Genomic DNA, 12711 nt, shown 5'->3' with positions numbered 1-12711 from the left:
AAATATCCATTGCTTCACTACAGACCATTTCAAGGACTAGGTCTGATTATTCTTCCTCAGCAAAGGGAAAAGCTATGCTCTCACATTTCAAAATCAGGGGTGGGCTGAGAGGGTTGCCAAGTCTCCTCCAGCATCATGGCACCTCATTGTTAACAGTCTTCAGAAGCCTCTTATTTCCATTTACATGAGTTCATTAGGATTACACAGGTGACTGATGTTCTATGCTAAGTGTCTCCGTGATTGCACAAAGTGCCATATTAACAAAAATCAAAATAAAAATGGTTTGTCAAACACCACCCAAAATGCTGCCGAGTGCTTCACGGGCAACTGTTTTAGCCTCCATATGCCTGCACACTATGCACAATCTTTAATTACATGATCATATAGAAAACTCCAGCCTCAGTGGCAGGAGCTCTACAACATTACAAGCAACAAAACCCAAGGGAAGGAGCACAAGGGGCTGCTGCTTCCCACTGCTTCTGCACAGCTAGCGCTGCACCAGCACCTCCTTGATCTCAATTCTTGTTATTCTCAAGTTTTCACTAGAAGAGAACGTTTGCTTCAAGACTTCAAAATGCAAAAGCAGCTAAAAATTTATCTTTACATCACCAAAGCCCAACTCCCTTTGAATTTTGAGTCAGGCCCATCCTGAACATTTTCTAGCTGGATTACTGCTGTCCTTTTCTCCCATCCACGAGGAACATGAAGTCTGCTTCTATAAACAGGGTCCACTTGCAGCTGGTCCTATAAACTCCAAAATTTTCTAAAACCCAGAGGCAAAATACTCAAGGAAAATGTTAACAGCAGTAGAAACCAGAAATAAAAAGAGTAGATGAAAACCACTGGGTTGGGTGCATGTCAGGGATGTTTTTCTCCTGCATTTCATAGTCCTGACAAGCAGCATGTGCCAAGCCAGTCCCAGGGTAGAGCTGGCATCCCCAATCCTGGGAACAGAGCAGCCCCAGGGGGACCAAGAGGGTCCCAGCAGGTAGAAGAGACTCATCCCACCAGCAGCCTGTGACTGCAACTCCCCTAAAAGCTTCATGTCAGGGCTATAAAGCCCTTTCACTTCCCTCCTGTGTCTCTTCATGGCCTGCAGCCCTTTTCCCAAGGCAATGACCAAAGCATCCAAGGTAATCAATTCTACCAGGAAAACAGCAGAGAAGTTAAAGCTGCCTATACATTGCACTCCATATGCTTTATTTAGTGTTGAATACACACAGAGGCAGACAAAATAAAAGTATACAACTGATTCATCCCTGATCCTAACACAAGCCTGTATGTATCTTTACTCCTAGAAGTAGGCCTACCTACTTCACCAGCAAAATAAAAAAATCCAGACAAATTAGGTCATATTAAGCTTTAAACTTTGCCATTTTTTCTTTCACATAATTTGCTGATTGATTCCCAAGTTGGGGTCTTTGAGAATTTTGCACACTAGGCACTTGTGTGGCAGGCAGAGCATCAGTGAGCCTCAGGTGGATTTCTGGACAAGGGAATAATATAATATCCTGGAGTCTGCTCGGTGCCCTCTCCATGCACAATAGCCCTGAGTGGCAGCGCACGGTAAGCAGATGAAGCAGGAAGACGTGTATGATCTGATGAGCTTGGCTAAGCTGGGGGAGTCTCCTCTACTCTGCTAAATTAAAAACCTCCCTGCAATTTCAGTCCTAATCACCCCCTCTGATGCTGTAATTGATGATGGTCAGTTAACTCTTTCACTCCCAAGGCCATTTGTCAGAACCTAGAGAACCATGCATCAGACAGTGCTTTGTAACTTAAATCAGTTCAATGTAATGGGGGTTTCTGGAAATTTTAGGGATTTGTAAGTGATGAAGAATATGGGAAGTTGCAGCATAAATATTTTATGGCAGGCCTTTGGATACTTCAGATCCATAATGCCCCACTCCCAAGTGGTACAAGCTGTCTTTAAGCCTGGTTTGTGGTACTGAGACATACATTGGCTTCTCTGCCACTCTCCTCCCTGTGGCTGGCACAGGCAAGGAGCCAGCAGCATTATTACACCCTTGCACCTCCCAGCTGGCAAAATGGCCCTTTGCAGCCTTTACCAGTTGGTGCAAGCTGCTCTAACTTGTGTTGAGAAACCAAACCAGAAAAGAAACTCCTATTTGCATTTTCAGCCTGATTCCAGACACAGCCCCTGTATGCTCCACACACAGGCTTACTGTTGGCTCCTACACAACATGCTCCAAACTTAATAACAAAGGTGTGACTGGAGCTGTTAAAACGATCCCGGAGATAAATAATATCTTTCCATTCCACCTCCTCTTTATGAAAGTTTTTAGAGAATTGTCTGTACAGTGCATTGTTCTCTTGCAGAATTCTTTTAAGTCTGTTTCATGCCAAGAAGGGGGGAAAAAAATCTATAAGATGTGATATATGTTTATACTCCGCTGAATAAGAGGCTTCGCAGCATTGGGAAATCTATAGCATGAATTATTCTAACTGATTTATAATAGACAGTGATGCCTTAAGGACTCTATTCTGACTATTGTGCTTTCATAACAGGGTTGATGTACTACCTGCACCATATTCTGTAACTAGAGCATTCAAAACGGATGCCCATATACCTGCTTTACCATTACTGCTTATTACTGCACTTTAGAAAAGGGCAAGAAGCTTGCCCTTGTTATATTTTTAAGGTTATAATTTTTAAGGTTGTGTCTCAAAAGACTCAGATCTCAATACAACTGATATTTAATATAGTTCCAGGATTAACAGCCAGTCATCAACCCTAGATTTTTAAAACTCTTCTTCTGTATTAAAACACCAGCAACTGCTAGAATCTGTTCTTTTATTTCTTTTGTGTTGCTTTGCTTCCTTTTCTGCATGGGGAATGAGCTACAGAGTCCTGATAGCGTGAACCTACTTAGTTTGCAAACCCCAGCTCTGCAATTCTGTGATTAGGACACCAACTGGCTCAGGAGACACCTGGGTATCAAGAGTTGAGCCAGCTCCAAGGAGGCCAAGGCAGAGACCCCTCTTTGTGGCCTAAGCAGCAGAGGTTCAAAGCTGCCCTCAGAAGATTTCAAGACAACTTTACCCAGTGATTAACACCTGACTGGTGGTTGATGGGAAGAAAATGGGGTGAACTGATAGACCTTACCACCCAAGACATTCCTTGTAGCTGCCTGCAGAGGAGGACTGTTATTTTCTAGATGCTCTGACAGATCAAAGCATTGATTCTGGAAAGCCATTCCTACTCAGGTCACTGATTCATCTTGTGAAGAATGCAATATTCTCATAACACTTCATCAGTGACCAATATTAAAAAGAAAAAGTATTGCTTTTCACTTTTCTGGATGTATGAGGACAGAGCCCTGGCTGCTTCCCAGTAGCCTTTGGTCAAGTCCAACACTAAAATAACTGATGACATAGCAAGAGGTAAGAAAATAGTTTTATTAGAGTCCATCTTGCTGCTGCTACATTTTGAAGAAATAATTTCCCAGGCCCCCAAAGTAACCAACCACATCATCCCTCTTCCAATACTGCCTGCAGTGTTTGACTAATGCAGCACAATACCAAAGTTCATATTAAATGAGGACACAACAATTCAGTCTCTAACACACAACAAAACAACTGGCCCTGAAGTTCTTCCAGCACAACCAGGATCCACATGGCACTGAAAGGTGGAGTGTCTGCCAGCCAGTAAATGAATTCAATTAGGCAGTGGAGTGCTGGTCTCATATGGCTGGAACTGTTGAGTGTAGGTGTGTGTGGACATGCACTCTCGACACATTAGCAGAACTCAGCCCAACTGCAAGAGAATCCATCAATTTCTCTTGCAGCAATTAAGCCAAATAGACCACCCTGACCATGCCAATAGGACATCCACTGGACTTGACTTGTGGGGAAACTCCTGTAAGGTTGAATGGGAACACACAGGCACACCTGCAGGAAAACACCAGAATTCCAATTTCTATACGGCTTCTATATGACTTATATGGAATGTTTTCTTCATTTCAAAGCCATTAAGACAGAAGACAATTGAGTCTGATAATGAAAAAAATAAAGAGCATCTAAGAAACACATCTGAAGATTAGACTGTCCCTTTTACAGGACAGATTTGATAGCTTTGCTCAGAGAAAAAGCATGAAAGGAAATGTGTCCAAGACATTGAGGAAACTATTCCATTTGCTGGGTCAGATACCTGTGTGCAGCTGTGCTTCCATATCCAAATGGCTTGCAAACTACTATGACTCCATGAAATGTGAAAGGTAATTTAATCACTTTTTTAATATATGCTTTTATACATATTACTGACAAGCTCTCTGCACCTGTTTGGGTACTAATACCAATACAGCCAACACCAGAACTCTTTCCTTCTGCAGCTCAGGGCAAGGGAGGCAGGGGCCTCAAACCAAATTAATTGGCCAGTGGGGATTTCCCTTAGAGAAGCAAGTAGTCTTAGGGTACACAGGGCTGACACCTTCCTCCAGTCCCCTTCTGCAGTCTGTGACAGGAATGAGTCTTCAGGTGACAGGCAGGACACACTGCCCATATGGATACAACTCTTTGTGTTACAGCTTCCAAGGGCCAACACATCTCCTAAGAGGACAACTGGAAGCCACAATAATCTGGTGCAGCCCATCATCATACACCTGATGTTTTCCCCCAAGAGTTCTACAAGATGGAGAGACAGCCCCATGTTACCTTTGACCTTATTCCCAGGCAGCACTTGGGGAGAACACCAGATGAGGGACTCCATCTATTCTGCTGGCCTTTGCTGGCCTTCTATTCCCACTTTCTTATTTTTAACAGTTTCATTGTAAATGAGTAAAGCATTAGAACATTAGCTTATATTGTACTGCAAAGCCTGTTCCAGTAAACCTGTCAAAATTGGCATCATTAATAATAATACTTAGCACTTACATACTGCTTTACATTTTCAGAGCACCGGAGACATTAACTTAATTAACAAGTGACAGTTTCACAAGTAGAAGCTCTCCTTGCAGCACCAGCCTGTGCGTCTGAATTTCTCACAAAATCTCAAAGTCTGCATTAATCCACTTGTCTTTCATCCTTCTGAAAAGATTATCTTTCTTTTTATTCGCCTACTTTGGATATATACATGCATGCTTTTAAAAACCCAGCTAATAAAAATATTCAGGTGGAAGACCACTGACTTAACACAAGCTAATTAGAAAATCCACATTACCCTACTTTTCAGCCTAAATTACTCAAAAATCAGAGCTCTATAAAGCACATGTCTGAACAGAATAGGGCTCTAAATTGGTGTAAAGTGTACTTAATATTGATTGCTCTGCAATTTCCAAAACTGTTCAGAAACAGAAAGACATCATTAGGTTTTATTTGAATTTTTCCTTCAGCTTTAAAAAGAAAGATGGCAAAAAATCAATATAGCTACAGAAGTAAAGTAAGTGAAACCCCGTCTCTAGCAATTTAGAGGGCAAATTCACTGGGGAGAACAGTATTCACTTCCTAGGGCCACATTTCAGAGGTCTGTGCAGCCATTACTAATTTCCAGAGCTGAAGTTTAGGCATGATGGTGTCACATCTGCCTTGCTTTCCACTTGTAGCCCACCAAGAAAACCGAGCACCCAAAGGACGCTGTTGTACCACACAGAAACCCCTGCTTGGCCCACTAACGAGGGGAGATCCTTACTCACTCCGCCCTTCATCACAAAGCTTCAGCTTACAAAGGCAAAGGGAGAACTTGATCATCTGCCCCAAAAAAACCCTTTTCTGAGGCATTTATGAACATGGTATTCCACAACCTGTATGTGTGTTGCAGATGCACTCCCTGGCAGAGTGAGCCACACAGCTCAGTGTCACAGGGCCACCACAGACACCACCACAACATCAGGCCAAACAGAAAACACAACCCAAATACCTGTGCAAGAGGTTCAGCTTGAAAACACAGAGGTTGTTGTCTCTGCCCCACCAGGACCACTACCAACCCCATCTCCTACAGCTGGGTGCCAGCTTCAAACCCCCCACCACTACTCACTAGAACAATTTCCACAACAAAAAATGTGTGTCTCAAGGGTAGGAGCAGCCAGAGGTGCTGCTGGCTTTGGTAAAGCACCCCGAGAGCCCCCAGCCCAGCAACAACCTGGCATGTTCAGCCCCTCACACAACCAAAAGGTACAAAAGGTCTTTGTAGACTCTGGGTTACTCACATGTTTGCTGCATCTCTCCATGGAGGGAACCAGGCCTCGCAGAAAGGTCTGCTCTGAACTGTTTCTGGTTCCTCATGTTGGAGACTGATAGGAGAAGTGAGCAGCCCAGCCCCAACAAGCTCCTGCCCCACAACTGTCCATACTCATGAAGGAGCACCACAACTCCCCCTCCAACAGCCAAACCCTACCGGGTCTCATTCCACCTCCCATATGGTAGGGCAGGGTGGGGTGGGGTCACAGCTAAAAACCTCCATCCCCACCCACAAGGCAGCTGTGGGAGCAGGAAGGGGGTGTTCCCAATTGGTGTTGGCCCCACTGGGGGGAGATGTCCACCACATTGCAGCACCTTGATGTGGGCCCTGCCAGTTCCCGGAGTCAGGAGGTTTGTGTGTTTATAGTCCAGTTCATGGCCATACTAGTTGCTTGAAAGTGTTGGTGGCTAAAGCTCTCCAAATATACACAGGTGCTACCAGGAAAAAAAAAAGCATTACACATGCCTTTTCATTTTATATACACCTAGACTCAGTGTGGGGTCTTCATTTCCCCTTCCCACAAAGTGCCCAGGCTGTGCCGTCACCTCGCTGAAAAGCAGCTTCTCCACACAGCGCAACTGCTATGTGGGATTAGCCATACAGCAGTGTTAATTGATAGCATGATAGTCATACTGGGAAGTGATGTTGCTTTTCGCTGCCTCTTGTGTAAAAGGTGGCACTGTCCTGAGTGTGCTCCAAGTGTGACAGGCAGGAACTCAACAGCACCAGGGAAATTGCTGTGAGCTTTTACCAGTGGTACTTCCCATTGGACAAACTCTCAGCTGATGAAAATTGCGCCACAAAAAGTGATGAAAACAGCAATACAGGCTGTTTCTTCCAACAAATCCATTTGTTAAGGAGTGTGTCATAAAATCTAAATGTCTGCTAAATTAACTGTTCTAGATCCAAAGGTTCTTTTTTAGACATCTAGTGCTGGTAAGTCGTTTGGCCTCAGTATATTTATGCACAAACTTGCACACAGAAAAACAACCAAACCAGCTTATACAGCTGAGACAAGGGATTCCAAACCAAACTGAACTACCACACCAGTGCACAGTGCTAACAATAATTCAGAATTTCCCTTCCTCTCATAGCTCAAACACTGGCGACGCTCCTATCAGAGCATTAAATATCTGCTGTAAGCCTCTGTTTAGCAGGAAGTTTACATCCCCCAGATTTCACAGTTCAAAAGTTTATACTGTCCTGAGCTATTTATAGACTGCTGACACTGCCTCTTCTTCAGTGCAGATATCCTGGGGAAAAAGTAATAATAATAAGTTTGAGCCAGTTTGAAACAGGGTTTCAAAGAGTTGTTTTCTGTTGTGAGGACCAGCTCTCAGTCCTGCATCAGAAACTTGTCTTTGCTGGCTTGGGGTTTGTAATTAAGTATTCTTCTGACCTGCCATTAAACTTGACACTTTGAAAAGAAAGTTAAAATTTAGAACTGGATAATCTATACTAAAATCAACAGATCCTTTGCTTCTAGTTAATAATTTTCTGAGAAGGAACAGGAATGGCTTTTGGGAAAGAAAAAACAAATTAAGGAATCCACAGGTTAAAAATTACTTTTGCCATAACAGTGATCATGAATAGAATGACCAATTCATCTTGTACATCCATATATTTAGTTTTCAGTTCCCATTGTACATCTTTTCTCTACATCGTTCAGCACATAAATCCCTCAAACTCTCTCTTGATGCAGGACTGCTTTCAAAACCCAAAATAGATATTTCTGTGTCATCTCCATGTAGCCATTTCCAGAGAGATAAGACTCAGGCCTTGGTCTTATCCCATTTACACAGATCAAAATCAGAATTCATTCCACTGGAGTGAGCAGAGTGGCACTGCTGAAAACCTGCCCTGCTTCTTACTTTTGGCAGTTTTGTGTGTGATGCTTTTAACACATCTCTGAACCAACTGATTTGAATGTGTTCTTTAATTAGACCTCTGTTTTAAAATCAGGTGGCACTCATGCTTGTGAAGATCTCTGCCCTGCCAGTGCTCTCAGGTCAATGTCCTTCACACAAAGCCTCCATCCAGCCTGACCCTGCCCTGATCCAGGGTTGGCAGTATCACACTGATTTGCCTTTTCTTTCCTCAGTGCAAATGATCAGATTCCTATTTTATGGTTGTACTGAAAATGGAAGAGGTAGAGAGAGGGGAGAGTTTTGGAACAAATCAAATGCTTCCAGGGATGGTGATCCCACTGCTTCCCTGGGCAGCCTGTTGCAGTGCTTAACAACTCTTTCAGGGAAGAAATTTTTCTTAATATCCTACCTAAACCTGGTGCAACTTGAGACATTTCCTCTTGTCCTGCCAGTTCTTACTTGGGAGATGAGACCAGCTCCCACCTGGCTGCACCCCCTGTCAGGATTATTGTGTGATTTATGCAGTGCAAACCTCAAAGCATTTCTCAATATCAATACTTGCTCTAGTTATATGTAACCATCTTTCAACTTTCAGAAATATATTCAGGAGTGACATTAAATATATCATAAAACTGTAATGAAAAGCTGTTTGTAGACTTTGGCTGACCTGCCAAATCCTGAGGTGAGAGGAAGTGCTTCAAGGATGTATTAATTTCAAATAATTTTAAAGAAGCCTTGTGTTTGTTGGATATCTGCTTTGCCCAGCTGAAAATCAAGGCCAGGATGACTCAGTCATTATACTGTAACGTGAATTCACCGTCCTCCCTGCATACAACACACACAGCGTGATCCAAGGTTAAGCATAGAATATCAAAAGACTCAGAGCATGGGCAATTTTAATGGTAAAGGAACCTTGACTTTTACTGATTATATTAGTTCAACTAAAACTGACCTTCAATATATGAAGATTTCTTTTTCACAAATACATGGTATGACTGATGCCTTTTATTAGGCTTACAAAAAAGTAATCAGAACTGAAGCTTTCAAGGCCACAATCTCTTTTTTCAGCTCAAGTTACAGATAAGGGAAGGAGAGACATAGTTATGAGATCTTAAAAGCCAAACTAATCTTTTTTGTTTGTTTGTTTCTTAATAAAAAGCGATAGCATTGCTATTTATCAGGTCCTGCGAGCTGGCATTGCTGCTAAATAACAACAGGCCACTTCCCAGCATTATCTCCTGAGTCGTTGCTTGTGCATATTTATCTAGTTAATGGGATGGATTTATTACAAGTATTGGATAATTTGAACCCAGCCTACACTGATGTATTTTATGGCATGTGGTCAACCCAGCTATTACGGCCTGGGTCTGCAACTGCTCTGTAAACTGGAGGATGCAGTCATTAAAATGAATGAGCACAAGTGTTTGCTATGCTGGTTTTAATTATATGTTTATCTCTTTTCTCTTTTATACTTCCATTTTATTTATACCACCTGTGGTCACATATGGGCTGTAGATGTCATCTTAGGGGGTTTAGGCAAACCATAGGCAAGCAGCTTTCCTTATTTAACAGCAATTATAGGGCTATATATCTTAATTTATGTACATATTCCTGATTTTTAGTGAAGTCCACGTTCTAGAGATGAGGGAAAAGGAGCAAATCTTCATCATGTGGAACACAGTTTTTGAGAGGGAATGTTTTAATGCTTATAGAATCATAGAATTCTTTAGGTTGGAAAAGACCTATAAGATCATCAAGTTCAACCATTATCACAGGTTAAACACAGATTTATTATACTTGTTTACATTATGACTTGGAGATTTGATGAAGAACCTCTATAGAACAGAAAATCCTGGAGAATGAAACTCATAGAACTATTAGTATAATAAATAATAGTTTAAAATTGTACTTTAAGGCACAAATAAATGATACTTTCAGGGCTCAGTATTGTTTTCTGCAAGTTATGACATTTGGATAAATATCATTCCCTTTTACACTAACAAAAACTAGTCTGAGAAGAGAGTACAGGTATTGTAGGACATCTCTGATAGCACGGTTCCGTCAAAGGAATGCACTGGAAACCAGATTCTGTGTTATGGCGCAAGAAATCCAGCAGAATGGACCTGCTCTGCAGGGCATTCACAACCTGTTAGGTCTGTGGTTTATACCATGAAAATCTTTTGACTTATTAGTTGGCTTATGGGTTTACTCTTCATGTGACTTTATTGGTGGAAATGGGCCAAAAGGCCAAAAGGGGGTTGAAAGCCCACTTTCAGAGAGTTGTACAGCATTGAAATTTGCTTCCTAGGAATGTTAATGTCAGAACCCACAATCTTCTAAACTCATAAAAATCAAAAACATTGTTTTAAAGCCTTATAGCTCCTTTGGACAATTAGGAGTCAAAGAGAGTAATGTCCAGACATGTGAAAATCTGCAAATACATTACTTTCTTCTTTGGGTGAGCTATCTATTCCCAGCATTGGCTCAAGGCCTACATCTTTCACATGACAGAATGTGAACAATTTATGCATTTAGCTAAATCTGCTTAACCTGGGTCAAACTACACCCATGTTGGAGCTCTGCCATCATAAGCGAAAAAGAATTATAGATCTGATGGTACATGTTCTGATGAAGGAGAAACAGTGACACTGAGCTGATCAACAGTTTAACTATGACACAAGAGGCTCCCTCTGAGGACAGGATCAGGTCTATTGAAATGATCAATTTAAGTTTTAAATTATACTTTTAATTATTTAAAATAGAACGTCAGCAGAGCTAGGAAAAAAAAATCCCTTTGTGTCAAACAGTAATTACATCTGACTTTTCCACCAAAAACTCTAAGTGCTGTAGAACTGCATTAAAACTACTTAAAAGTAGAAGGTTCTTTCTTTTGCATAGTTCAGACTGTGCACTGAACTAGATAGCTTTGTTAGTAGGGCACACGGCTCCTCGTTCCTGGAACCCTGCTTGAACTCTTTGCTTAAATGAATACACTGGTTTTGCTCAGTCATTAGTAGGCACTTACTCATATCGAAATGCACTGCATTTAATTCAGGACAGTTGGCAGCCTCTGCACGAGCGAGACTCCAAAATGAGCCAGCATATAAAGGAGGGGAATGTCTTCAGCTTAGAGCTGGGGTTACCTCTAGGGCAAGGAGAGGATTTTCTCACTCCAGCTGTCTGCTTCAGGACTGGTATGCAGTGCCCGGAACTCTGAGACCTGCAATCTTGGTGAGGGAAGGGGGAAAATATAGAAAAAAATAAATAACCACTCAAATGCTCACTAGGGGAACAGAAAATTGTAAATAACACAGACAAAAAAAATCAGAAATATACCTGCTCATGCATCAATCACCTCCATTTCAGATGCGATGCCAAACAGAGAGGATGAATGAGGGTTCAGCTCAGTTAGGGAGAGTGCAAATATCAACAGCACTAAAGCTACTTTTCAGGTTAGCATAATCTTCTGTCTGCAAACACTGTGTGGTTTATCTGATTTTTTTTTTATTGGACAGCTGTGATCTTCTCCTTTCAAAACCTTGTCACTGCCGTTCAGCAGAAATGTAAGTGATATGATTAAGGAACATGGCATCTTGTATAATCGGTCGTAATCATTATCTAGGGGTTTCAGTAACATGACACATGCACAGCAACAGCAGCATGTGCTATGGACTGACAGATATCTCAAGCTCAGGATGATGGAAGCGCACTCAGGGATTTGTAAACTTGTCTTGGCTAATGCCACTACCCTGATGTGAACCTGTTGTTGGCTATGCTGCTTAAAGGCCAAAGATTAAAAATGTTTTATAAAGTTCATCCTGTGTTTCATGAACCTCCGTCTCTGCCTGGTGTGGGATGTGTTACCTTGGCAGACCTTTCCCACTTTCACTGATAGGATGGTACTTTTGGAAGTAGCTGCAAAGAGCAGAACTCTATTTTTGTAGTGTTTCCTCACTGTGCACCAGGTTGGTCTTTTACAAACCCTCAGTACTGGATTAACTGTGTTTCCAGAGTAGTCAACAAAGCTGAATTGCATAGTATATGCTCTGGAGGTTATAAACGTGAGGGGACAGATTCCCAGCTGCAGGGACTCGTAACTGTGACCTGAGTGAGTGCCACGGTGTCCTTGTGCTTGCTGAGCAGCTCCGTACCCTCTGTATGAGCTGAAGACCACATGGCCCCGGGGACAGCAGCCTTATTCTGCAGGCTTCCAAAGGGAAATCTGAAGTCTGTTTCTTCCTGAGCCTTCAGAGACTAAAATCCAATCTCTCCCTTTCTGCATGTGTCCCCCAAACACTGCACTATTAAAGGTCTGGGAGAAGTGGAGATGAGAGATGTTTTCCATGCCTCCTTGTTGTAACAGAGTCACTGGAAGGCAAATGGCAGTGAGCCAGGAGGAGAACAAGCAAATTAGAATCCTGCCAGAAATGGGATACATGCTTTTTTTTTTTCATGTTTTTCGATTTGGCAAAATTTAGAACAGCTGTAGACTGCATTAATTTACTCTGAGGTCTGAGTGATTGCCAAGGCCGTGGTTGGGGACATCACTTTTGCCCAACTGTGGAAATTCATCATTCCTCCATGTCAACATCAGAGGATTAATACTTGGGCACTGTTCCTTTATTGTGACTCCAACATTTTGGTCAC

The 12711-nt window shown here is 42.2% G+C and overlaps 1 long non-coding RNA gene across 2 annotated transcripts in view; it reads right to left on the bottom strand.

Annotated features, from left to right (window-relative positions):
* The window catches only part of LOC125332903, a 139754-nt gene extending 128057 nt beyond the window's left edge, over positions 1-11697 (bottom strand). For both annotated transcript variants that reach the window (XR_007206665.1, XR_007206664.1), the window contains exons 1-2: positions 11401-11697; positions 11208-11291 (exon numbers count right to left, since the gene is read on the bottom strand). This is a non-coding gene — a long non-coding RNA (uncharacterized LOC125332903). The remainder of the gene's footprint in view (positions 1-11207; positions 11292-11400) is intronic.
* Positions 11698-12711: the final 1014 nt, after the last annotated feature.

This window comes from Corvus hawaiiensis, chromosome 13, assembly GCF_020740725.1.
Source record: "Corvus hawaiiensis isolate bCorHaw1 chromosome 13, bCorHaw1.pri.cur, whole genome shotgun sequence".
In the NCBI taxonomy this organism is placed as follows: Eukaryota; Metazoa; Chordata; class Aves; order Passeriformes; family Corvidae; genus Corvus; species Corvus hawaiiensis.
Note: the sequence above shows the minus strand (reverse complement) of the source record. Positions and strands in the feature narration are given on the sequence as shown.